General features: G+C 41.6%; 1 long non-coding RNA gene across 1 annotated transcript; it reads left to right on the top strand.

The window, feature by feature from the left end:
• On the top strand, positions 1–27,087 carry LOC145390773 (uncharacterized). Its single transcript, XR_013895705.1, has 3 exons — positions 1–69; positions 9,040–9,310; positions 26,953–27,087. It is a non-coding gene; the product is annotated as an uncharacterized LOC145390773 (long non-coding RNA).
• The last annotated feature ends 152 nt before the right edge of the window (positions 27,088–27,239 follow it).

Raw genomic sequence — 27,239 nt, 5'->3', positions numbered from 1 at the left:
GTGTCAGTGTATTACCCCAGGAACATCACTGACGTGGAACTGTTGGAAACTGCCTGCACACATTGTACTGTAAGTTAAATATAATATTGAAGAGTGCCTGTTTGCCTGATGTAGGTCTTTGTTAATGTAGACATTGCAGAAATATTTAAAATTCTCTACAGGGAGTGTTATTCAGTCAGTAAATCATGTTCAGTATTATGCTACCCGTGTCCATCAAAATTCAGTATTGGACTATATTATTATTATTGTTGTTATTGATTTTATTTTACTTTAAGACAGAAACACCATTACAGGATTATGAAACATTTTTACGGTATTTCAGACAATTCTGTGGCATTTTTGTCGCAAATTATTTTTATTTTACACGAACAAGGGTTAGGTTAGGTTATCTTCAAGAGTAAAATAAAAATAATCTGCAACGAAAATATGATTATAGAAAAGTGTCTTGGAACTGTTTGAAGTAATGAAAAAATGGGTCAAAATTTTGCAGTTGTGTTTTTGGCAAATACTGTATTATAATTATACCATTGTTTTTATTTGTATTACTATGTTACCATGCAGCGTTGGTCTTCCAATTATTGTGTTGGAATGGGTCTTACACATGCTAGCCATTTGTTATCCACAGATGCCAGGTATTTTATAAACTCTACCTACCGTATGAAATGTTTACGACTTGGTATAATTCCAGATTCCATACTGACATGTTAGGGTTGGGTAATTTTCATTTAAGTTTGGTCAGCAGGGTAGATTAGGTTTTGTATTTTAGGCCTGATAGGTATTTGGGGGCTTTCAAGGTTAAGTGGCAATCCTAGGTGGGTACTATCATAGGGGGGCTTAAGGTAAGGGGGCAAAGCCTTTCAGTTAAGCAAGGTTAGGGTAGGTCATGTTAGATTGGATCAGTAGGTTTCCAGTAGCTTTGAATGTTTGATGCATTGAGGTGTCCCATTGGTGAGATCATCAGTAGGCAATGCAGTCTGGTAGTGAAAATGTCGCTAAGCACATTGCTGTGAATGAAATGGCAGCTTCCGTAAATATCCAAAAACAGGTATATAGTACAGTATATTCTATTTCCTGCCCACTTCTAGTCTAAAATCTGTTGCATAGCTGCTGTACTAAAATTAGCTATCTTTCCTGAAGAATGTGATATTGTGAGGATAGTTCGAATCGCTGTGCCTTTGTGGTAAAATTATGCCCCTTTCCTCCACACCAGACCAAAGCCGCAAAATCTCCCCCTCAGAATAATAAAACAGATGTATGGATATACTGTATTAGGGTGGCTCTGTTTCTCATAGGAAAATTTTAATAATTCAGCAATGTCTTCAGTAACAAATAGGCCTACTCATACTGTACAGTATGTAATAAACTGTAGAGATGGAGTATATTAGAATGCAAAATGTTATTGCTCAGAACAGAGCTTCCAGTGTACATAGTAATTATATAGTTAGTCAGAATTGTGATAAAAACATGCAAAAGTTGGGTAATTATTGAGTATATTTGTGCAGCCTTATATATGGATATTGTAGAAGCCAAACTTGACAAGACCAAATCTAACCTGACAACCTAACCCAGCAAAACATAACATAACATCCTATCCTATTGTTTTTTATCCTAACTAAACATATCCTATCCTGACCTAACCTGACCTGTTCAGGAAAACTATATCCCTCGGACCTAACCTTGGCCGTGGAGGAAACAATGAGAATAGGTAATTCTCATGGTTAGGTTAGGTCTTCTTAGGAATGCTTGGTTTACTTCCCTAAGTAAGGCTTCGGAACAAAACTTAATAATAACTACCAGTACAGTATAATTTGTTTGTACACACTCACTGACAAAGCGAGATCAGTGTTTTCGTGTGTAGTGGTTAGAGTTTGTCAGTATTCATGTCGTTTATATACATTTTTATAGGATTAAGTATGTACAGTTTGCAAAATAATGTATGCATGTTATATACATACAATACATTTTTATAGGTTTTCCCCAGCTGCCACATATTTTGATAATGATGGTGAAAGCTCTTTTTTCTTTGGACATCATTTTACACTTTCTTGCTGTCTCTGGATGATCTTGTATAGGTTTGGAATTTATATTCTGAAATTGAAGGGCAACATATAACATTATTTAGCTCCCAAATTATGATAAATTTTTAGTGAATTGAAGTTATGTGGAAGGAGTAAAAATACATGGTAGTCCATATATAATGCTTCGTTTCCACTCTAATGGGCAATTTTTTGTATGTTTTTGGGACAGCTTAGTCATTGTTATCATTGCCTATCCTGTACCATTTATTCCATTCCTATTGCCACACCCATGTTCACACCAGCAGACTGAGTTAATGTATCCCCGCAGTGTTTAAGATTGCCCGGTGGAGCACTATTTACTGATCACTGTGCATACTTAAATGAGATGTTGCCAAAGAGAAAGAGTTAAATATGTATATACATTTTGCTATAGATGCATTAGTTCCCAAAATTGTTGTGGGATCGAGTTGTTTCAGCTTTCTCCAGCCTCTGCACATGGCCAGACCATCTTAGATTAGTTGTCCTAATGCCTTCTAGCACATCCACAACAACACTCTAGCTGTCTTGTGTAGTCTAGAAGAGCTCTGAATTCTTAAAAAGTGTCTGGTGTGACATTCAGGTACAACTTTTTTTCAGTTTCGAGGAGTTTGAGGAGAACCTGTGATACACAAATGTACAGTGAGAGTGACAACTTAATTGGCTGAGGTTTCAGTACAGTGTCACAGAGAGCTGTCAATACAATATACAGGTGATCTGTAAATAACGCTTCACCAGACACTTATTTGGTGGTTTCATGTATGTTGTGGCAATGGCTAAATCTACTTATGTGGGTGTGGCAGTGCATAAGAGTTATCTGTGCATTTTGAGATTTGCCAGGGCTGGGTAATAGCATTAATAGTAGGTGTAGTCCCAAGGTTTATGTAAAATGTGAGCCCAGTGGACTGCTGGCTGAAGTTGCTCTCCTGTTGCAGTTCACAGTCCTTTCAGGGGATAGGGAGGGAGCTGAGGGACATTTGCATATCTGGGCCCTGGAACCACATGGTATCAATGCCACCCATGACAGCATCCCTCACCAACACCACCAGGGCAATGTAGACATTGATAATACTGGTAAAACCATCCCTGGAATATACTAGAAATCATTCAGCTGAGTGGAAGAGGAGTGTTATATATGGACCATCCTGTCGTATATTACGGTATAGTAAAGTAAACCCTCGATGTAACGAACTAATTGGGGGGGGAAGGGGGGGTTGCTATTTCCAACAGTTTGCTATATACATGGGGTTCGGTATTTCTGAGGGCTTACCAAACTCAGTTCGCCATATAAGGGGAGTCGTTTAGTCCTGCATGCTCAAACATAACCTAAACTAACTCTATGAAGTTTTACATGGAGAATTCAGTGGTTTATGAAGTTGTATATATAAATACAATACCGTACCTAGAATAAGAATACAGTATAATGTAGTACTGTTACAGTACACTTACAGTGCCAGGCAGGGATGCTGTTGTCACTGTGGGCTGATTCGCGAACTTCCCCCGCATCTAGCAATCTTTGTTCACAAAATCCAGGGGAAGTTTGGTCACAATTTGGCCATTTACTATATCTGAAATTCGCTATACCAGGGTTCGTCTTATGGAGGGTTTACTGCAGTTGTTTAAATTTTAGTTGGTGAAAACTTTAGCTGCTTATATACTGGTATATATTTTTACGGACACACACAGTTACAAGAATAAGTTTCAAGATGATGATGTATAGGAAGTATCTATATATATTTTTAGTTGTTCATATAGTTATATGTTTATTTTTTAAAATACAGTGTGAACTATTGGTGCTTGGTGGTCTAGTGGTTAGCATGCCCCAGTTTTTTTTTTTTTTTTTTTTTTTTTTTTTTTTCCAATAAGGGAAATAGGCTGGTCATCTACCCTTAAATGTATTAGACAGCAGTAACATAGCCTCAGGCCCCTGCTTCTCAAAGGGGGTAGAATGGGATTTGCCAGTACTGTTTTGGTGTATTTAGTGTATCAAAATGCATGGCCCAGGACAAGGGAGCTTTCACACAGTGGCACCACTATAAATGGGTGTCTCCACTGCATAGTTATATAAATGTCTCGTCTCCCTTTCTCTACCCCTGAATGGAGGATGGTGGACCACAGAAGGGAACAGTAGCATACCATCCACTGGGTTCACATTTAGGTGAGCCTGGGGCTGCAACTACTACCACTACCACTTAAATACTGTATTACTGTAGGAACCTGTAGCTTCATATATTTCCATTGTTATGTACAGGGAGTTTATATGTTTATTTACATGTGTGTGTGCATTTTAATAAATGTATGACTGTACCGTGTAAAGTATATATTAACATTCAGGCTCCTAGGATGCACTAGCACCTGAATAAAAATGTTTGATGTTACTTGGAATTGAGTATTAGGGTTGTCCGAGCAGTGCGAGGGCTAATGGTTATAGCACTTTTCTTTATCACAAGGTGATAATATGCACTCCTGCTATTATTACTCATTTATTGGATAAAACATATTGTTATCATGCACCTGAGCTGGTTTTTGCTGACAGTGATGGTTCAGAATCTGTGGTTTTTGATGGCTTTGAGGGATTGAAAGATGAGTCCCTACTTGAGGAGTCAGTCTCAGGTGGTGGAGACCACTAAAGCAGGTATCACACGGGGATCCATGAACGTTGTGTGCAGCACAGAATGGACGTCCAAACTGAGCTTGGAGATCCATTCCATATCACATAGTGGATGGCGACGGCCACCTTCCTCTTCTTTAATGAGTTCACTTCACACGACTGGGAGGTCACTTGTTCCAACTCCCTAGCAGATGACGTGTTTGTCATCAACAACAGTGGGCGTAAACGAGCAAGTTACTTTTGCAATGGGTATTTTTCTAAAACAAATTAAACAGTAAGTCATATAAAAAGATTATACAAACTTTACTAAGCATTGAATTAATCATAATATAAGATACCAGACGACACACATTACTTGGCTACAACTACAGATAAACTATGTATAGAAGGAGACTACAGAGTCATGGACATCCACGAATGGGTCTGGTGACCTTTCACCCCTGGACGTCCACGAATCCCGGTGTGATAGCCCCTTAACTCTCCACCCCCTAGCCTCAGAACCCCTTACCTCAAGCGCATTTCAGGTCTCTTGTGTGGTATTGTACATGTTTCTTCCTTATTGTGACCTTTTCATGATTTTCTTTTAACCTAATCCTGCCTGTGTATGTTTCTGACACCATAACAGTGTGTATGTATTTACAGTAGCTAGTGGGTATAATTTGTTGTACAAGGGAAAATTTGGGTTTATAGGAGGGGTACCTGGTACCAATTAGGATAAGTTCCATCATTTCTGTGCTTTAGCTATTGCATTCCCCATGGGGAGGGAGGGGGGGAGGAGAATACTTCCCCAGAGTCCCTGTCTATTGTAAGAGCCAACTAATTTTTTTCTTTCTCTCTCTCTCTCTCTCTCTCTCTCTCTCTCCCTCCTTGATATTTCCATTTTCTTATTGGCCTTTATTTTCCCTCTGCTCCTTCAGTGCCATATAGCCAAATTATGGCTTGGTGCTAATTCATCATTATTCTTCCTTTGTTATAGCGCAGTTTTGTAACCACACTAGGCACATCACCAGTTATGCACAAGAACTAGGGATCACTATAGCCTGAACATTTTCAGGCTCCAATACTCATTCGTGCGGCATTAGGCAATAAATCTAACCGCTTTCAGTTTATGAATACTGTACTAGGCAGCAGAGGAAAGTGAGAAATAGAAAAGGGGAAATATTAGGCAGAGAAACATACCATGCCTCTCTCAGCTTTAAGAATATTAGCCAGCAGAGGAAACTAGGCCTAACAAGTAGAAGAGGTGAGAAACTGTGTGAGAACCATGCCTTGTGTCTCCCAGCATTGGAATATTATCCAGCAATGGAAAATGGCAAGTAGAAGAGGTGAAATAGTAGGCAGAGAAACTCATCTGTAGTCCTTGTACCTTAACTTGGCACAGATTTTCATCTTTTTGTAGCCTATTTCATGTTGCTCAGGTGCAGAGGAAGACAGTACTGTTGCTCTACATCCATTTCATCTTAGTTTTTCATGACTTGTATCATAATCTGTTGTTGATTTATTGTTACAATTCTGCATGCAGGGTGATATGGCATTTTCTGGCCAAGTTAGAGTAAAAAGGGCGTAGTCTATCACGGCTTAGGAATATTAACAAAGTGACAAGTAGAAGAGAAGAAGAAAAAGGCATATTTTTGTCCATGATTGTACAAAAAGACTGGATCACAGACAACTGCAGAGACAACAATACAGTGGTGGAAGGTAAGTCTGTATTTTCTTAACATATATGTGATGGTTTAATGTTTTTCAGTAGTCTTTAACACTCAGGCTTCTGTGACTGTCAGCTGAATAAAATCGTCTGGCATTAGCTGGGTTAGTGGGCAGTTGGTGTGGCCCTTTATGACAAGAACAAATGCTTTGGAGGATGGGCACCAACGTTTGAATCGGCATTTTGGGTTTCTTTGCAATAAATTGTGCCTGGAGTATTGCAGTAGTGGATGTTTTATGCTGTTCTTCATATCAGTTTGAAATATTTACTGAAATTTAGATGGAAGTATTCCTTGCTTTTGTATACACTTTAATGTTTTATCATTTAAACCAGCACAAACTCTGAAGTGAATATGAAGGTCCAAAGACCTTTAAGGGTGGTTATTAATTACTATTACCCTTAAATACAGTAAGAAAATGTCCTATTCGTTCTAAACAGGAAAGAAAGCAATATAAATCATTTTGAAATTTTGCTGCCTCCCTGCTGTACACACAAAACAGGATCTTTGTAATAAAATTACTTAACGAGAGAGCGGCTCTAGAATATGGTGCTAGTCACGATGAAGTACCCTAGAAAGGATGCAGAGCCATAGCCTAGTCTTATTCTGACACTGATATACGCGATATAGGCAGCAAAATGATAATAATAATCCGCCAAATTAGAGTGAAATTTCATTTTGTACAGGAAACTTCGAATTGGAGTTTGATGCAGTGGGGAAAGTCTTGATCTTAGTTTGGTGTGTGGAAAGGAACAACCATTTGACATCAGTTATTCTCTTTTTGCGAGGAAATTATGTTCTTTATTTTTCAGATGTAATGAGTATCGTTAGTCATTGGAATGGTGGGGAGGGGGAGGGGAACAACCAAACTGCCTCCTCACTGAACATAATATTTTGCCCCATTTACGAATAAGTTGGAACGGGGCATCATAATCAAAGTAATATTTCTTTATCTCTCACATGTAATAAATGGCAAAGCTGAATAATGCGGTAAATGGAAGGTGGTGCGTTGAGGATGGGGGGGGAGGGAACAGCCAATCTTGTTTTCACCGAGGGCATCCGTAATTGCGAATGAACTGTCAGTTACACGCCATCAGAACAAGTTTAACATTATTTATAAGAAGGATATAATAAAATTAATAAGATTCAGAGAGCTGCAAAATAGTAACTGGGGTGGGGGGAGGAGGGAACAGCTACCAAAACTGAGACGGTTTTTCGCTCTCAGTACCGGCTTAGACATCAGCGTCAGAGGATGTGTTGGGTTTCTCTTCCTTCAAACCAGCGTATTGTGAGTTATTTATTTTATTATAAAATTATGTAAGTTTAAGTGAAGTTCAGCATACAGTTGACTAAATGTTTATTATTTTAACGTTGATTTGACGGTATTTGAAGTTTTCGTGTATGCTGTTTTCAGACCACGTAAACAACTGTACATCGCCATGTTGCAATATCCCTCGTTAATCCTGCAGTATTGTGATATTATCATTATCCAAACATTTCAGTACAAACGTATCTCCGGGCTTTAGCGAACGGATTGTAAAGATTCTGGTTTCGTTAACATCACTTTGTAATGGAGGACTGACAGACGAACACCTCTTGCTGCCCAGTTCATGGAGTGACTACTAGTCCGTTTTCATCAGAGCTAACAGGACCACTCAGCTTTAATAGTAAGTCGTTGTTTAATGAAATTTAATAAGCTATGAGTGCCATTGGTTACTAGTCAAGTCAGCCTAACAGGCCATCAACCGGACTGAAAGGGGCGACATTATTGTTTGCTGCCGACACGATTTTGTTCAGTTTAAAGCCTATCACATGGAAGGAATTTTAAGACTCATGTTACACTGTCAGCTTCATAGCTCATTTTTAGGTCTTTCGGGACCCGCTTTCAGCGGTTCCTTGTTTATAGTCTGTGGGATTTGATGCCACAAGCCGGAAATGTGTTTTTAGGTATACTAAACTCGTCGGGTGATGGCAAGAGTAAAATGACGTCCAGGCCTCGATGGATTATGTAAAACGACCAACACTATTGTCCGACACCTTAATTCCGTGAGTGGTGGTCTTGGTGCTACTTCTACAGATATATCTAGGTCTACATATTTATCTGTAGATCTCCAGATTTTGTTGAAAAAGACAAAGTATAGGCATTCATTTTGGGAGACATTATAAATACGGAATTGTGGGTAAGAAGAAACAACAAAAATTTCTGCATTATTTTAAATTTTATTTAAAATTTCACAGTGACAATATTGCACATGCTGTGTGCAATATTGTCGTACTTGCCAGTTGTGCTGTGCATATGATTATAAGCTTCTAGCCAGCGTGCCAGGGGGTTGTCTCTTCCCTTTCAGGCCCATGGTTGTGAGCAAGATATATTGTCTTATTAAGTAGCCTTTATTTTTTAGTTTATTGTACTAACCAGATCTGACTGGCCAAACCACAGAAGCAACATTTTAATCTTAATGGTGGTATAATGTCATTAATACTGGTACTGTAGAGTTTGTCAGATATACTGTAGTGAAGCTTAATTCCTGACAAACTTTTCAATGTACCGGTATGTGAATGAGAACTAACAGATGTTGTCCTAATATTGATGTGTGCAAAATAACTCATGAAGGAAGAGGATTTAGAGGGAAAGAAACAGTGACTTCTAATATTTATATTTTGCCAGCAGATGCAGTGGTGTGTGACTGCAGAGAAGACAAGTGGACTCCAGCTATGATGAAAGGGCTTATAGCTGGTGAACTGTTGCCCAACACCCCAAACCCTGCAGAAGCTGGTGTGTGGTTTGCCTTTGAGGAGCCCACCTTGTCACAATTCACCACGTGCACGTTGGAAACAAATTGCAGCATTGACGGAGTGTGCGGCAAGGGAAATTGACAAGATGGTGGATCGTCTCAATCTGCAGATGCACACATACTGTACATACAGGCTGTGTTGAAAGGGTCAGTGTTTAACTATTTTTTTGTGTGCTTTGTTGTGATAAGTGTGAATTGAGTGGAGAGTGCATGAGTTCAAAATACCTCTCATATTGAAGGGATTAATAAAGGGAATATCAAACCCATCTAGTGTAGTTCAGAACTTCTAGCAGAAGGTTGCAAAATAAATCCCCCCCCCCCCCCAATGCCCCACACACCGGAGTTTTGGTATACTATATATAAAGATAATTGCTGTATAAAATATGCCACACCAAAAACAGACCATACTTTCCTGAGTAAAATGATGTATAACAATGGGAAAACAGAAAAAAAATTACCTATGTGGTAAGTTGTCAAAAGCTGTGGTGTTGGAGCTCCTCCCCAGTCAGACGTATGCCATCTGGTATAATGATAAACTCAGAACTGTTCCTTTTAATGCTTTTGTTATTGCACTTTCATTTTCACTCCCTTTCATCTGACAGCATAATCTGAGTCATAAGATATCGTTTCCATCAGATACAAGTAAGCTGCCTTGACGGCAAAGCATCTCGTACCACATGCCTCGACATACTTCTTGTATGTGATGAAAATAATTGACCATAAAATAGCCCTTCTGTGATGGCAACTCCTCAGTCTTGCCACCTCCTGTTACTGAAAAACTATTGGGCCCCCAGTTCTGGCGTGCAAATATAGAAAGTCCAGAACACACACATGTGCTACCCGATGGCTACAGGCATTTCCTTAGTGGCATGTCAACGTGCCACCCAATGTGAAAGGGTTAAAAGATGCCACTTAGTTGAAGGGGTAGTAAATCAGTACGGTAGTACTTTTGTTCTGCTTATTTTTGGTAGGAAGTCATGCATCCGCACAAGGAATCACCACATACAGGTTGGCCATGGTACAGCTGATGTTTCTATGGACTGGAATTTAAACCAAGTACCAGAATTAGCTAATTACTTTCCAACAGTTGCTGGTAGTGTTGGGAAAATAGAAATTTGAGATATATAACAAGGGACTGAATGAAGGCTGCTAGTAAACAGCACGGAGAGCTAGGTGACCAATATGCAAGCATGTTGGAGCCTTTATAAATTAAACGAAACAGGAGTCTCAGCTTGGGTTTACTCTGTGTATGGTTACCCAGAAAGATTGAGTCTACTTGTGGCTGAATGTTTCCTGCCTAAGTGATTGTAGCCACATTTCACTCATGGTAGTATGTAGCTGCTACCAAGAGTCAGTGGTGGTGGTACTCCAGTTTCAGCCTGTAATCAGTCATGTTATTTTATAAGTGTTCCATAGTTATCTCTCTCCTGTGAAAATACCTTTTCTCTGTAACAGTCCTGTGTCACTTGGCAGTCAGAAAGAGTCACGTCATTTACTCAGCCAGTCACATGCAGAGTTGCATTGTGGCAGTCTGAAAATCTTGGTCTCTGAAATAGCAGGCACTCACCCATTCCTGGGCTTGTTCCTTCAGGAATGTGAGGCTGATAACGAAGGTAAAGTTGGGATTTGTGTTGGTTAGAACTGGACTGCTTACTGTAGGGTTTAGTATAGATTGTGTGGCATCAGGGTAGACAAGTGACTAAATTGGCTTAAATCAGTTACTTTGGGAAGGGGTCACGTCTCAAAAACTGGTAATTTTCAACAATTTGAGGCAAAATTTGAATTAATCACTTAAAGTCTTAGATAAAATCCATAGAGTCATTACAGGTAGGATATGGACTGAAATGAGAAAGTTACCTCAATGGTAGCTGTCCACTATCTCCATGTTTTCTTTTTCTATAAGTCAGGTTGAATATTGTGGATTACAGTGACTGCCTCGTCACCTGCAGTTCTCATTGCTGTATTTGTGTATAGACTTCATTCTGGTAGACGGATGCATCTTTATTTTTTTCATCATCAGCACCATCACCATGACTGACAATTTTAGTTTTGTTGTGTTCTTGCTGCTACCGTATTTTATTTTGTTTAGGGGAATCCCCAGGTGTGAAAGTTTTAAGGTATGTAACATAGACAGAAAGGTTTTTCCCAAGCTGAATAAATTGGTGTAGAGATAGCAGAGCGTGAATTTAAGTCCTGGAGCTGAAAGGGTTAATTGCTACACATGCTGCCTTGGTTGATTGCTTTCTATACTTTTGTTGTTGCCTCAAGCTCGTAGAGACATTAATGTGGTGGACTGAAGGTGGCCTTCTGCAGTTTGTCATTGTTTTATTGAGGGAGAGGGAAGTTAAGAGGTTTTTAAAACTCGGCAGGTGACCTGGTTATATTGGTTCCACTGCAGGAAGGCATCCCTGTCCAGCTTTGCCTCCCTTATTACATATTTACCATCGGCCAGATTTATACCATAGCAGGTAACAGGCAGTCATGAAGCAGTATTGACTTACTTCATTGCATTTATCACTTTTTAATTTCATTGTACAAATGATTGCATTTTTCTCCAACTTCCACTTCCTTTGTGGATGTTCATCGTATATACAGGTTGATTCACTGTTCTGCATCCCCGGTATAATTCCAGTATTTTTGTTAGTAATGAAATTATTTAAGGGATTTTTGGTATGTACTTCGCATCATCACTACTCTGTTACACAAAGCTTTGAAAGTGGTAGTTTCCATCGTATAAATATACAGTACTCGTCAAAATTACAGTATTCAGCGTTGTCCACCGGGCGCGCAATACTTATGGCCCAAAAAGAATCACCCATTTTGGGGGGTAAAAATTGAGCCACAAGTTTGCGCTGCGAGCATGACATCACGGTAGCCTGAGGCCTTACGATGTGCTGGTTGGTTCCCGCCTCAGTTGCCCACGGGCTGCCTGAGAGAGAGGAACTCCGCCACGTGTCCCTCTCAAATTGCGCCATTTTTTACCGAGTGTCCTGCAGTGTTTTGGGGTTTACCACTTTGTTATGGCACCTACCCGTGAACTATTGAGTGAAATCATATCCCAGATCATTGCTCTAAAGGAGGCAGGCCACCAGACAAAGGAAATTAGTGAATTGGTTGGTGTGGCACGATCGACAGTGCATCGTTGGTGTGCGCGGTTTCGGTTGGAAAACAGTGGTGAAGTTCCCACAAAGAAACCGAGGTCTGGTAGGCCTAGGAAAACTTCCCCAAGGTCTGTTAATGTTTTAAAACGTGCAGTGGAGTTTAATCCTCGTGTGAGTGCAAGGAAAATTAAGGAGAGCAACCCGGAAGTGTTTGGTGAGGTGTCAGTGAAAACAATGTCTCGTAGGGTGCATGAGCTTGGTTACACAAGTCATAGGCCTGTGAAAAAGCCTCTTCTCAACAAGAGCCAGAGAATTCGTAGGCTTGCCTTTGCTAATATCTAAACTGGGGTGAGGAGCAATGGTTGTCAGTGTTGTGGTCTGATGAGGTAACGTTTAGTGTTACCTGTAACAGAGGAGCACGTGTGTATTGACGCAAAGGTAGGGACCCACTTGACCCACGGTTTGTGGAAAGCACAGTAAAACATCGTGATTCACTCATGGTATGGGGTTGTTTCTCAGGGAAGGGTTTGGGGAAGCTTGTTGTACTTCCCAAGAACCTCAGAGTGAATCAGGATGTTTACCTGGAGCTTCTGTGTGATCATTTACCAGACTCTTTTGAGCTAACAGGTGCACGAGTGTTTCAGCAGGACAGTGCACCTGCTCACAAGGCCAAATCGGTCACCAATTGGCTTCATGACTGCGAGGTATCATTCATGAAAGACTGGCCAGGAAATAGCCCAGACCTCAACCCGATTGAAAACCTCTGGTACCTTGTAAAGAAGAGTCTCCAAAGGAAGGACGTGAGCTCTCTGCCTAAGCTGGAAGCCACCATTCGTGACTCCTGGGACAAAATACCCCTCCAGCACCTCAGGAGCCTCGCCCTTTCACTTCCAAGACGTCTCAGGTCTGTGAAGAAGTGTAAAGGCTACCCTACGAAGCACTAAAGGTAAATAAAATGCATTATTTATATGTTTTTTCAATGTTGAAAGGTTTGTTTCTTAGGAGGGACACAGGGCGCTCCATACTTCTGACGAGCACTGTAATTGAATCCAGTGTTCCAAACTAAGTATTTTTTTATGCAACTTGTCCACTGGGATGGCTACATTTCACTTTTTTGTTTTCTTTTGGATGATCAGGTTTTTCCATAGAGTGACTCAAAGCCAAGAAAATAAATTTGAGAGAATTTAAAGTACAGGTAGTCTTTTACCAAGTGAGGCATGCGATTGCTAGATCAGTGCAGTTGACCAGCTGGTGCCCACTTGGCACTCTGTTGGTAAAAGACCAGTTGTATTTTTGATGTAAAGTGGTAGGTGGGGGCACTCACCATCCACTCACTTGATGTAGTTCTGCTCTCAGGTGTCTGCCCTTTCCTCTCATCCATCCTTCTTTCCTTCCATCCTCTTCTGTCTTTCTTTCCTTCATTCTTTCTTCGTTGTTCTGCCTGTGGGTGACTTTACACTCTCTCTTCTGTCTTTCTTTCCTTCATTCTTTCTTCGTTGTTCTGCCTGTGGGTGACTCTACACTGAGTGACAAGCCAAATGGTTTCCTGTACACCAGGAAACCATTTACTGTGGTGGGTGGTAACCATATAACCAAATTATGGCACCTGGTGGTTTAGTTGGTAATTAAGGCACTCCAATCAGATTTAGCCGGTGAAGGTTAAATCCAAGGGGTGGTTGGGGTTTATTGCTCACGTAATGCCACTCAGAGATGAGTGAGGCTGGACATTGTCATCTTAAATGTGAGGACCAACTTGCCTAGCCCCGGGCTTCTACGCTTCTCATGGGGCAACATAGGATTGGATGATGGATGGATGGATGAACTCTATAAACTCAGGTGTTCAGGAGTTTCTTAATTGCAGTATATAATTGTCATTGACTAAAAATTATAAGAACAGATTTTCATTTAAAACCAGTGGAAGAAGAAAATATTGTTGCTGGAAATTGAAACAGATTGTTGATATATATTTTTTATTGCTTTATCACCACCACCACATAAATTCGTTACTACTGTATGGATAACTGTTTAAAACACTTATCTGTTTGAAAGGAGTTTTACATTTGTAGCTTGTGTCATTTAGGGAAACACTACGCATCCTTCTCATGTGCTGAAACTTGCATATACATTGCATTTTTTTTTACTGCCAGTGTTTCACCACTAGAAAGCATTGGTTCATTTATATGCAGCATAGTGTTCCCCTTATTGTCAAGTGATTCGTCAGTACTCCATCACAGATCATATCCACAAAACTACTACACTACATACTCAAGACAAATACATGGTGTGTCCTTACTTGTATAACCCTCTCTGTTCACCCTGCACCAGTTCATTTGAAGGCTGCCACAGCCAGGAACCTGCTTATGATACTGCTGTACCTCTTGCATACCTTTTTGTTATAAACATAAGATTGAATTGCTTCCCTCACTCATCCAGCATACAGCACATGGTCACACTGACTTGCATCCACCCATCCTTCCAACATGCAGTGCATGGCCCTATACCTTTCACTGCCAGTGTCATCATTTACTTGTGATCATTGCATTCACTCTAACCATACTCATTCAGTCACACCAATATATCTCTATGCCCTTCCTCAGATTCTCTGTAACGAAGCCATTGATTGGCATACAGCTCCAAGGAGAGGCCAGTCATTAGCCTCTTAATGGTGTCTCAAGCATAACTAGTACCCACCAAATTTTGTCATAACTTCTCAGACAGTCCTCTTCTCACCACTGATTCTCTGTGTGCTCACTTCCATACACACTTCATATTCCTCTCATGCTCTGAGCACCCAGAATTCAGGGGTGGTTCTTTCACTGTTTGTAAAAAAAAACAGTTTGCTTGTGCTGGGTCCCCAGCCATATTGGGATGGCTGGTAATGGACAAGCAGATTCACTGGCTTGTCGCTTGTAGGTCCTCTCGCCTCCCAATTCTTACTCTTGATTGTTTTCCTCCTTTGACCTGTCACTTCCTTGAACATTGGGAATCCTAATGGTACCTGGAGGTTAACAACAAACTTCATAGTACATTGTTAAACCCATAGTTCTTCTGTGGCACATATTGACCCACCTCTTTTGTTGATGGGAGACAATCCATGCTTGTCTTTGTCTGGGTGATACCCACCTCACTCATGGTCATTTGATGAGCCATAACCTTCTACTATTGTTTCCCCCTGCTCTCTTCTACCTTAGTGCCATATAGCCATGTAATGGCATGATGTGAGTTCTTCATTATTCCTTCCTTCAGTCTCAACACCCAAACTGCTTTGTCCATATACCATCCTTGTAGGTGACATAAAAAGCTTCCTTTGTGTCAAAAAGTGTGGTTCATAAAAGAACTTTAAAAGTATGCCACTGTAATTCATGTGTTCACTACAGAGGATCATAAGTTAAGTGAAATCTCTCTGTAAACAGGTTTGGTAGGGTTTTGTATAGAATTGGGACTTTGGTATACTGTAATGACTTCCTCCCCCAGGCATTTAACTGTTGTGGTCCCAGGCTCATTTCAGCATGAAACCAGTGGAATAAAAGTAGAGGTAGACTTGTCCTACCATCCTTCTTTCAGGGAATAGAGAGGGAGTTAAGGGACGTTTGTGTAACCGGGCAGCAAACAACCATTCCATATTACATCTTCTGGTTTGTAAGGGGACCTGAGGTTAGGCTTTTACTCCTGTGTTTGACATTGACTGTTTGACAGCCTGGCAGTGTTTTTGTAATACAATGCCCCTGATCACTTGTTGGGTTTGAAGCAAGGTGCTTGTGCCACCATGATGGTTAAGGCTCTTCTTTAGGTTGCAAAAAATCACTGGCATTCGCTTCACATACATCTCAGGTTTGTTACTGGTCGGCATAAGTATTTCCTGTGGGTGAATCAGGCATTAACCCTCTGAGATTCTGATGATGCTCATTCACATCATTTCGGAGATTTGGATGACGCATTTATGCATCTTTTTAAGATACCTTTGTAAGATACTCACCATAAATCGCATTTATGCCTCATAACAGAGACTCGTACTTGACGTCATGGAATGGTTGTTCTATGCGTTGCAGGTACCTCACAGCTGGTATGACTCATGGCTTTGTTTCTCTAATACTTTATCCTTGGTGAATATTTCTCTAGGGTAAGGTGTAAAATTTTTCTTTTTTACATAATTTCAGCCCGTCATTTAGACTTTTTATTTCCTTTGTTTTCCTTTTTTTGGACATACTAAGACAAAGTTGAACTATTCAGCTTTAAAATGACACCGAAGTCAGCATTCTGCCTAGAAACCGGACTGATAAAAAAAAAAAAAAGTTCGCTAAGCGAATGTGGCTGAGAATCATTAAAAATTGTGCATCTTTTTTCTTTCGCTTTATAGCATAGTAACATGCATAAATAGCCATAAGCTATTCATTCCTCATCCAATCCTACTTGCCTTATGAGGAGCGTAGGAGCCCGGGGCTAGGCAAGTTGATCCTGACATTTAAGATGAGAGTGACCAGCCTCACTCATCCCTGGGTGGCATTGCATGAGCAGTAAACCCCAACCATCCCTTGGATATAAACCTTCACCGGCTCAATCCGACTGGAGCTCTGTAATTACCCACTAAACTACCAGGAGCCAAAATTTGGTGTCATGGTTACTACCCAGCACAGTAAATAGTTTCCTGGAGTACAGGAAACATATTTGGCTTGTCACTCAGTGTAGAGTCCCACATTGTAAAGGTTATTTACTGTAGTAGTAGTAGTTGTTGTTCCCTAGGCAGTCTGGCCGAACAGCCCCGAGTCCCTAAGGAAGGCCACGGCCGAGACCGGGCATTCCCACAGAGCTCTCAAGGAGTGTATGTTGTGTTGTTGGCACAGGTGATTGTGTGCAATGCAGTCTTCCAAAATGTGCTTAATAGTATGTGGTGCTGTGTTGCATCCTGGACAGGTGTCAGTGACAGAGCCATCCAGCCTCATCTGATAACTCAAGAGGGATGGATAATGCCCACATCTCAGCCTGGCCAGGTGGACCCTGTCCTCACAGGGAAGATAGGATTCAGAAGGGTGGATATCAGGAGGCCGTGCATGCAGCTGTGTGTTGTCTTTAAGTGACTGAATGGAGCGGTGAGTGATTTGAGGCCACCCTTTGCGGGATTAGGGCGTCGGGCTATAGATAGATAGATAGATAGGTCAGGTGAAGAGGGATAATCGGGATATCATAGGTGAGCAGTGTGTGAAGAATGATGAAGGAAGGGTAGTGGTGAACAGTGAGGATATTAAAGATACATGGAGAGAGCATTATAACCGGTTGTTGAATGAGGAGTTTGACTGGGACAGGGAAGGTTTGGAGCCAGCAGATCCAGTGTCTGGCCCTTGGCCTTTGATTGATACTGCTACTGTGAGTGAGGCAATAGGCAGGATGAGGGTGGGGAAGGCAGCAGGTGTGTCTGGGTTGACTGCCGAAATGTTGAAGGCCTCAGGCGATATAGGGGTGAGTTTAGTCACTGACCTGATTAATAGGATTATTTATGAGTGTGTTGTCCCAGATGATTGGCTGAAGAGTGTAATTGTAAATGTGTATAAAGGGAAGGGTGAGGCCCTGGAAAGAGGAAATTATAGAGGTATAAAGCTTTTAGATCAGATAATGAAGGTAATGGAGAGAGTTTTAGAAGGTATGATTAGAGAAAGAATGAATATTGATGAGATGCAGTTTGGGTTTATGCCAGGTAGGGGGACCACTGATGCCATATTCATTGTTCGACAGCTTCAGGAAAAATATATTGGTAGGAGAAGGGATCTTTATTTTGTTTTTGTTGATTTGGAAAAGGCCTTTGACAGAGTCCCTAGAGAGGTGGTGAAGTGGGCAATGAGAAAGCATGGCTTGGAGGAGTGGCTGGTTAGGGTGGTTATGGACATGTACAGTATGTGGGTGCTCACACCCAGGTGAGAGTGAATGGAGATTTGAGTGATGAGTTTTCCGTGAATGTTGGTGTGTATCAGGGGTCAGTCTTGAGTCCCATGTTGTTTATCATGGTACTTGAAGCCCTTTCACGTGACTTTAGAAACTGACTCCCATGGGAGTTGTTGTATGCTGATGATTTGGTGTTGATTGCAGAGAATGAAAGGGAGGCGGAGGAAAGGTTTAGGAAGTGGAGAGATGGTATGGGGCAAAAGGGTTTAAGGGTAAATGCAGATAAAACAAAAGTGATGATATCTAGGGTTGGTGGCCGTACTGTCAAAGACGAGGGAGAGTGGCCATGTGCAGTTTGCCACAAGGGCGTGGGAAGTAATTCCATCTTGTGCGGTGTGTGTGTTAAATGGGTGCGTAAGAGATGTAGTGGTATCAGAGGTAGACTGCGAGATAATGCTGATTTTATGTGTATGGCGTGGCGGGGTGAGCAGGTGGAGATTGTCAGACGTGAAAGGATTGAACTTGCTGGTGAATCTCTTGAGTGTGTGGAAGAGTTTTGTTATTTGGGAGACATGTTGTGTGCTGGAGGTGGGGCTGGAGCTAGCTCTGTGGCTAGGGTGAGAAGTGGTTGGAAGAAGTTCAGGGAGCTCTTGCCTCTCCTGACATTGAGAGGGCTCTCCCTACGTGCTAAGGGGTCTTTGTATGCAGCATGTGTTAGGAGTGTAATGCTGTACGGCAGTGAGACCTGGGCAGTGAAGGAGGAAGACATTCGCCGGCTCAGACGTACACAAATGACAATGATTAGGTGGATGTGCAGTGTGTCCCAGCGTCCAAGGCCTGGAGGGGCTGGGTTTACAATGGAAGAGTTGAGAGGTAGGATGGGACTGGAGTGTATTGGTGTTGTGATGAGGAGAGGTAGATTGAAGTGGTTTGGACATGTGGAGAGGATGGGGGATGATAATTGGGTGAGGAAGGTGAGAAGTGTTAATATTGGGGGTGGGGTTATGAGGGGTAGACCGAGAAAGACATGGGACGAGGTCATTAAGTGTGACCTTAGGGTTAAGGAACTGAACAGGGAGGCTGCAATGGATCGTGCAGCGTGGAGAGCCGCCATTAGGTGACCAAGGCCGACACATGCAAGCATGTTGGAGCCTTTAAAAACGAAAACGAAAACGAAAACGATATGCTTCTGGAAGCTGGTCTGAGGGGGAAGAGATGACAGTATTTGCGTATGATATCGTGTGCTGGATGTAGTTTTGATTTCCTTGGTGTGTGTGTGGATGTGCTGCCATGTAGTGTAGTGGATGCTGTGGGTTATTGGAGGCTGCAGCGAGAATTTGGGTGCCTTTCATGTCTAGATGATCCTTGAGATTGAGGAATTTGGTTTCTTGGTGTAGGTGGTCTGTGGATGTAGTAGCTGTGCAGCTTGTGATTATTTTTAGGGCCTTGTTCTGTATGGTCTACAGAGTGTTGTAGTGTGTTTTAGTGAGGTTTGAAGCCCAAGCAGGACTTGCATAATTCATCACTGAACGTATATATTGTTTGTAAACTGTGGGGGTGGTTTCTTTGTTGTGTCCAAATGTTGTATGGGCAAGTGACCTTAAGGTGCTGAATCTTGGTGTTAATTTATCTTTAATGTTTGTGATGTATTGTTTAAATGACATTGATGTATGTTACACCAGGGATTTTGTGTGTGTGTGTGTTTGTGGTAGGGGAGTGTTGTTTATGGTGAGGTGTGGAATGTGGCTGTGTTCTGTCCAGTTTGTGAGAAGGGACACTAGATTTGGCTGGGGCTATTTTGAGCCTGTTTGTGGTGAACCATTTGTGTAGTGTGTTGAGGTAAGATTGGAGGATATGTGTGGCAGTGTTTGCATTTTGGTGTGTACATGTCAGTGTTATGTCGCTGCACAGGAAGCCGCGTGTATTTGATGTGTTGGGTATGGGTATGTCGTCCATGTGTATGTTAAAGAGAGTAGGGGACAAAACAAATCCTTGGAGGACGCCGTTTGCGAAGTTTCTGATGTTCGATGACTGACAGGCAAATGTTACATGTGCACATCTGCCTGCTAAATAGTTTGTCAGCCATCTTTTTGTGTTATTGTGCATGTTTGTGTTGAATATTTTGTTTATAAGGTTGTGATGGGGGATGGCATCAAAAGCTTTGCTAATGTCTAGTGTGACTAGGAGTGTTCTGTGTGGTTGCCTAGCTGAATTGATGCCCTCAAAAACTCGGTAAGGTCTGTAAGAAGAGTGTTTCTGGAGTGTAGTGGCTTAAAACCATGTTGTGATGGGGCTAGGGGGATGTGAGGTGTTACTATATTTCATTTCATCGAGTCTGGCACCATTAGTGATGTCCTCAACACCTGTAACATTGATAAGGTCCCCAGAACTGGATATACCTTTTTGTACTACCTTGATATATTGGTTCTCAAGGTAAAACGTAGAGGTTTACCTAGTTCAGAGGATTTACATCAACACTACAGGCGTTGAGGACATCATTGATGGTGCCAGACTTGGTGAAATGGAGTTTAGTTGTAACACCAATCATTCAGTGACTTGAAGGGGTGCAGAGGAGTGTAATGGGGTGATGTGAAGAAGGTAATGTGGGGCCTTTGTTGGGTTTGGAGATTGTGATGATATTGCCATGCTTCTAGATGTTGGGTATTATGTTGTGTTAGTAGCTGTAGTTTGGTATGTTGGTGAGTGCTTGTATGCCTTGTGGTCCAAAGTGTTCAGGGTGTATGTTTCTTACATTGTCTGGTCCACAGGCAGATATTTTTTTTTTTTTTTTTTTTTTTTTTTAAGGGAGAAAAAAACAAAAATGCTAATGATGTGCTTCATCTGGTTGTAAGTGAAAGGTGCAAAGTATGGGTCTGTGGAGAACTGTCTCTTGCATCAGATGACATGTCGGTCGTCGTCGTGGAGGTTTAGATGGCTGACATGTGAAAAGTGATGAGAGTGTTTGCTTGTTTGTTTGAGGGTATGGTGTCTGTTGTTGTGATGGCCGCGTGTGATGATGTAGTGTTGCTGTTGGAGAGTGTGATGCTGTTTAGTGTTTTGTAGAATTTGGAGGTGTTTGTTTTGTGGTCGAGTGTTTGAAGATAATTATTCCAATTTAGTGTTTGCTGTTCTGATATTTTTTTGTTTATTTGAGTGTTGAGTTCTTTACTTGTTGTACGGTGTCTTGTGTGTGGGGTGTTGGAGAGTATCGTAGTGTTGCATTGAGTGATGAGGCCTTGATTTTCTGGTGTGAAGTTGGAGTTGTCTCTCTTTCTGTTGCCTCTAGGGATGTGTCTGTTGTTTGCATTTTGAATTATTGTATTGAAAGTGTGCACAGTGGTGTTGTTTGTGATGGATGTACTGTTTAATGTTTCAAAGTGTTGTTCTGTTAGTTGTGAAGGCCTCCCAATTGACTCTCCTATAATTAGTGTGTGTGTGTGTGTGTATCTGTGGCCACCTGGGGTGATTCTAGTTTTGGTAATGATGATGATTGGGAGGTGGTTGTGGGGACAAGGTTTGGGAAGCAAAAGGTGATGTCTGGGGATGATGGGAGGAAGAGGGCTTGGTGAGGGATATGGGTATGTTGATGGAGATTATTGAGTATGAAAAAATTATCTGTTTGAGATTGTAGTACCAGCCCTCTGTCTGTGTCAGGGTTGTTGACATGCCAGGCTGACGCCTTGGTGTTGAAATCACCACCCAGAATGATGTTAGGTATGTTAGTTATGTTACTGATGTGGTGTATTTGAGAAGAGTAATTGTGTGGTACTGCGGGGGATGATTGGTGGGGAATATATGTATTGGCAAATGTTATGTGTGATTTGTTGCCAGGGCTTATTTTAATTGATTGTATTTCTGTTGTGGTGTCATGGGAGGGGGAGAATGACTGTGTGTGCATTAGTATCTGAAAAGTTGATGGATTTGTGTACCAGCGTGATGAGTCCACCGCCACTGCCGTTGGCCCAGTCTAGTCTAATGGTGGTGATATTATGAAATGTAGGTGTTTTTTGTGTTCTGCATAGTTTTGTTTCTTGTAAAATGGCAATGTGTATGTTTTGTTGTTTGATGAGTTATGTGAGTTCTTGTTTTTTGTGTTTATGCCATCTATATTCATTTGAAGAGTGTTTATGTTTTGCGTACGATGTGTGTTGGGTGCAGCAGCACGGGGGGAAGGTGGGGGTGTAGGTGGAGGGGAAGGGGTAGAAGGTTGTGATGGTGGAAAGGGTTGGGGTGAATTAGATTGGGATGGAATGGGAGGGGTTGGGGGATTGGATTGTGTGGGAAGGATCAGTGGGTTAGGTTGAGGTGGTGTGGAGGAAATTGGGGTGGGATTGGTGGAGGGGTTAGTTGGTGGGGGGAGGGAACATAAGGAGCAGGTCCAGGTGTTTGTAATATTTTCTGGATGCAAGTGTTGTGCAGGTGTAATGGGTCCAGTTCTTGCAGGAATTACACTGAACTGAACCCTTTGTCTGTCGGCTCGAAGTGATAGGTTTTGAGCATGCTGGACATGAGTATTTGTTGATGGGTCCTGGATTGCTTTCAGTGTCACCAGCTAGAAGAAGTCTTTGAGAAATGACTCCCGGGGAGTCATTTCTTATTGTATAAAAAAGTGTTGTATGTGTTGTGTTGAGAGATGTGGTACTTGCCCGGGCGACTGAAGCCACTCCGGGTTCTCGGGGTCGGGGGGTTTGCGGTGGTTTGGCCCCCGTGGTGTCCTCCTCCTCTGCTTCGAGTGCTTCTGGGGGGTAGACCCATGGCGAAGATCCCATTGCTCCAGGTCCGGTAATTTATTTTAGTTTTGCATGGTTTAAACCAGATTTCTCTCTCTCTCTCTCTCTCTCTCTCTCTCTTTTGCCAAATATTTTCCTAAGGCAAGGTAAAAAATTTTTGGTTTTCACCTAGCTTAGCTCATTTTGACTTATGTTCTTTGTTTTCCTTTTTTGAACATATAGTGATAAGGCACAGCTACAGTATTCAGCTTTAAAATGACACCAAAACCATCATTCTGTCATGAAGTGTATTTACTTAGAGCGATCATAGAAAAATATTGCGACAATGTGGGTCAGTGCAAGAGCGCTGGACTCTTGCGCAGACGTCATCTGCCTGGCGCAGAAATCTGATATTGCTAAGTGTGCCATTACTTGTCTTCCCTGTTGTGTGGTTCTTCTGCTTGCTCTCCTTTGCTTCATCTCTGGGTAGGGCATACATAGCTGTCCTGCATCTCTCTATTATAAAAGCAGTGACCTGGCCATAACTGCACAGTATAGCGTGTCTTTGATAATGGTTCCTTCCAGAGTTTAAAGAAAAAATTTAAGTTCTTTTACTCTTTAAATACTGCCAGTAGTCACCAGATTATTGATTAAATTAACGTCTCTACCCACATCCTACATGGTAAGTACAGTAGTTACTAATAACTGACTGAGCTTACTCATGTCACTTATTGAACTTACAGGATTAGAAACTTCTATCTGGATGAAATATTTGATTATTGAATCACAGTAAACACTCAGTTGTCCGTCTTCGCAATATCCGGTACAGCTGGCTCAGCTCTGTTAACCCCTTTGTGGCCGCCTGCGACAAACGACATTTTACCGTAGCATGGTCGCCAGTGTTGATGCAGTGCAACTTGTAGAAAAGAGTGAAAAGTTTGGGGAAGTAAATGAACGTCTCGGGTGTCTTGAGACTGACATATACTACATTCCCACACACTCCATTTGTCAGTTTGATGCCTGCTGCTGTGATGAGTGGACATCCAATTTTCGCTTGTGACCATGCCTAACCACACACACACCTACACCCATTATCTCAGCCCAGACAGAAAGTATCTTTCTCCTCCCTTGCAAAACACCCACAGCCACCCTGTATATGATTATTAATAAATACATAAAATAGACATGAAAAGAGGAAAATAAATTTTTGTTGGTATCTTTACCTATTTGCTCAGGTTTGTTATACTGTTTTGGATCACTTTAAATATTCTTTGCCTCATGCGAACATAACAGGAAAGTTTTCCGTGTTCATGTGATGTTTTCGTGGGTGGAAAGGCCTCTCTTCCCTTCCCACTAATCAGCTCATGCGAGGTGCAAATCACAAGTCGTCTCGCATTTCAGCCCTCACTGTCCAGCCTGTACACTCAAGGGGTGACATTGATCTCATTTAGGTCTGAAAATAGAAACTTTTGCCTCCCTTGTCCAACAAACTCCACCACCCAGACTAAAAAAATGTCAATACTATCATAAACACAATAAACACCAAAAAATGCAATTTTTTAATTTAAACTTTGCATATTATGTACTAAAAAAACTTCAAAATACACACATATCTAGCCATTTCACTTTGACATTTTTTTTAAGTGGGGGGGGGGGCTTATTTCAAACCTTCATATCAGGGAAGTATAGTAGTTAGGGAAACAAAGACCATATTACCCAACAACTACTCTTCTTGCAAATTAAAGCATCCCCGGATCTGGAGGTGGTCACATCAATGAATAATGACCTGGAATGTATAAAAATAAGCCTAGTGATAAGAAGTGTTCACCTGGGCTGTTTCCAGGCTGAAATCAGGTGCTCCTTGTCACACAACTTCCATCAAACTTTGGCGCGTTGTTCTCCTAGACTTCGTCGGCCCTGGGGCGGCCTGATTGCGTTAGATGAGTAGATGACTCCCTTCAGGAACTACCAGCGATTGATGTGGACAGATAGTCCATTTTGGTGTAGACTGGGTGAATACATGGACTAAATGGTGTTTGCAAGTGCAACCTGGATGACATAGTGGCCACAGTCGGAACTATTATGAAGTAGTGGTTTCATGCAAGTTTGACGTATTTTCACATTCACCTATTTTGTATATTATATTGCTCTAAGGCACCATAAACAGTTGACCAGGCACTATATACGGTACACTATTTTTGTACAGTTACATTATTTATGCCAAATCACTCATTACTTACACCATAAACCTTACACTACTTGATATTATGACTTTCTGTTTACTTACATTTACCCATGTTACCCATATTATGTTCGATCAGCGAAGTTAAGCAATGTTGGGTCTGGTTAGTACTTGGATGGGTGACCGCCTGGGAACACCAGATGCTGTTGGCATCCCTACGTCAAGTGGGGTTGGTGGAGGATTAGTGCCCCTCCCTGTAAAACAGTTAACTCTAAGCCCTTGGCCACCCTGTCTGGGATACATGGCGTCTGGCAATGAATGAATGAATGAATATACATTGTTTACGGTATCACACACACACTTTTTCAGTACTCCTCCATTGTGTGGTAGTCTGTGAGGCACTGGGGAAAGCACAGCCCAAATTCACTCAGACTGACACATCAAACAAGCGGGACCCCCAAACCCCCCCACCCCCGCTACCTATCCCCTTTCTGCTCATAGGCAAGGTGGAGGAAGGTGTATGCTCCCGTTTTCTGTCAAGCAGTTAGGGTGGACTGCATAAATTTTCATGTAAATGTCCCAAAACCGAGTCCATACCACATACGGACCTGGCATGGCTGACAGTGTTAGGTTGTCCGTACCAGGTACGGACTTGGTGCTGAACGGGTTAACTCCCAAGAGTTTATTAGAATTTTACCAGAAGTCTGCATGCAGTATCATGTACACTCAACCCCCTGCTATCGCGCCTAATTGGTCACAGGAAATGTGTGTGATAGCTGAATACGCGATAGCTGAACTGAACAATCAATGGGAATATTTCTAATTGGTTTTTCGGTGGCCCATTTTTCTAACTTTTAACCACTTTATGCCTACGATTTCCTGCCAATCTCTCCTCTAACATGAAATAAAGCATTATTATATTAATAATAACAGTATAATGAATAAATAAACGACATAAAAGGCCATCAAACTTTTATAAGGATTACGGTTTGGGTGGTTTGATGGGTTCCGAGGCTTGAGGGTGGCTTAGTTGCCGCCAGATCTCTTTGGCTGTCTCCATTTCTTTAGTGTCCACAGCTAAAGGGGGTATCACATGGTACCTTATATCAGGAATGGCTGAGGAACATTTAAGTGGAACAAAACTTGGACGCTATCACACACATTCCTCACACTGTCGTCAGAGCCCCATCTCAGTTGTAAACACGTGATTACTTTATCGACATCACAGTTTTTTCGGCATAAGAAATATTAACTCTTTATAAGGGTTTCAAAACTATTGATATTTATTCTAAAATACAATGTAAATAAGTATTCAGTGTTAGGCTAAATTTCAATGCTGTAGTACGATATATTCTTTCGAGCCGAATGGGTTTTGGTCACTGTTTTGCCCGTTGTGTCCTCGGCAGGAATCCGTTCAGATACATTCCAAATGCCCGTGCTATAATCAGGAATTTTACCTCGTTACCATTCTGATTAACCATCATATCCTCTGCAAACCTCGTATAAAGTGCCGTGTGAATAATTTTCGCTTAGCCTGTCTTCAAACTCGACGCGTGATAGCGGTCTTGGGGTGCGTGATAGCATGTATGGTTGTGCATTTGATGTGTGCGTGATAGCAGATAAACGTGATAGCTGAACGCGCGATAGCAGGGGGTTGAGTGTAGGCTTTATAATCTAGGTACCATAGGTTGCTGGTTTACTCTCATTTGACAGAAAACTGCTACTTCGTATCAAATGCTGAGCTGTTATGTGAATTGGTTATGAAAAGGTTGCTGGCTATGGAGAAATAAAAAATAAAAAAAAAGATGTAGTATTACCTTGGTCTGATAACACCAAGATTGCATCAGAACTTTGGTGAGGTATTTCTGATCTATGTGTTGGAACTACAGGGAGCCCACTTTGATTTTTGAATTTTCTCTGCAGATTTGCCACTCCTACTGTTGTGACCAAGTGGTGCATACCTGCCATTGTGTCCCACTTATTGGTCGTGTTTTTTGTCAAGGTGGCAGAAGGATACTGGCCCAGTTTCTCAAGATTCACTCCCCCACCCCCCACCCTCATCTCCAGCCTCGTGGGTGGGAAACACGATCCAGTAAGTGTTGATTAACCTTAAGGTGGATCAAGTGATAATGAAGGTGAGGGGATGGCTGAAAAATGAATAAAGTTAATTCTTCCCCCCAAAGTGAAAATAGTTAAATGCCCCCCCAGAC

This window comes from Coenobita brevimanus, chromosome 15 (assembly GCF_032717465.1).
Source record: "Coenobita brevimanus isolate Jiangsu-jjx chromosome 15, ASM3271746v2, whole genome shotgun sequence".
Classification (NCBI taxonomy): Eukaryota; Metazoa; Arthropoda; class Malacostraca; order Decapoda; family Coenobitidae; genus Coenobita; species Coenobita brevimanus.
The sequence above is the reverse complement of the archived record's forward strand: the minus strand, read 5'-3'. Positions and strand labels throughout refer to the sequence as shown.